General features: G+C 25.0%; 1 protein-coding gene across 3 annotated transcripts in view; it reads left to right on the top strand.

Moving 5' to 3' along the window:
* LOC111677792 (bifunctional heparan sulfate N-deacetylase/N-sulfotransferase) overlaps positions 1-605 on the top strand; it is a 69,369-nt gene that overhangs the window by 11,520 nt on the left and 57,244 nt on the right. Inside the window, exon 1 of one of the 3 annotated variants that reach the window (XM_046953298.1) lies at positions 250-347. The exons of the other annotated variants lie outside the window; for them this stretch is intronic. The gene's annotated coding sequence lies outside the window, so the exon portion shown is untranslated. Of the gene's footprint in view, positions 1-249; positions 348-605 lie in introns of those variants that run through there. 3 annotated transcript variants of the gene reach the window in all.

The raw sequence follows: 605 nt of genomic DNA, 5'->3' as shown, positions 1-605 counted from the left end.
TTGGTAAATAAAAATGTTTTTGTTGAATACTTGGAAAATCAATATACTTAATTTTTCATTTCAGCTTATTAATAACAATTTTTTTAAACTTCCTTGAATTCATTACAATTAAATATAAACATATTTTTTATCTGTAAACAAAAATTGTAAAAATGTAAAAAATAACTCCCTTCACGATTTGCTATAAAGTTCTTTTTTCCCATTGTTGCAGTAAAACATTCGACAAATTCACAAATTGTTATGGACTTTTAAAGGCTCTAAAAATTATAGAAACCATAAAATAAAACTTAGAAAAAAATGGAAATAAAAATGACATTAAACGGCAGCGGTGAACAACATCATTCTAGGTAATAAATTGTAAAAAATACCAAAAAATAGAATCACAATAAAATACATTTAACATTTATTCGATATTTTCGTTTAGGGTTTTTAGTTTTATTGAAAAATTCCTCTCAAAATAAAATTTATTTTCTACTTCAGTTCTAGTTCATTTCAAATTCAGTTCTAGTTCAGTTCTAGTTCAGTTCTAGTTCAGTTCTTGTTCAGTTCTTGTTCAGTTCTAGTTCAGTTCTAGTTCAGTTCTAGTTCAGTTCTAGTTCAGTTCT

The sequence above is a fragment of the Lucilia cuprina genome, chromosome 5, assembly GCF_022045245.1.
Source record: "Lucilia cuprina isolate Lc7/37 chromosome 5, ASM2204524v1, whole genome shotgun sequence".
Classification (NCBI taxonomy): Eukaryota; Metazoa; Arthropoda; class Insecta; order Diptera; family Calliphoridae; genus Lucilia; species Lucilia cuprina.
The sequence above is the reverse complement of the archived record's forward strand: the minus strand, read 5'-3'. Positions and strand labels throughout refer to the sequence as shown.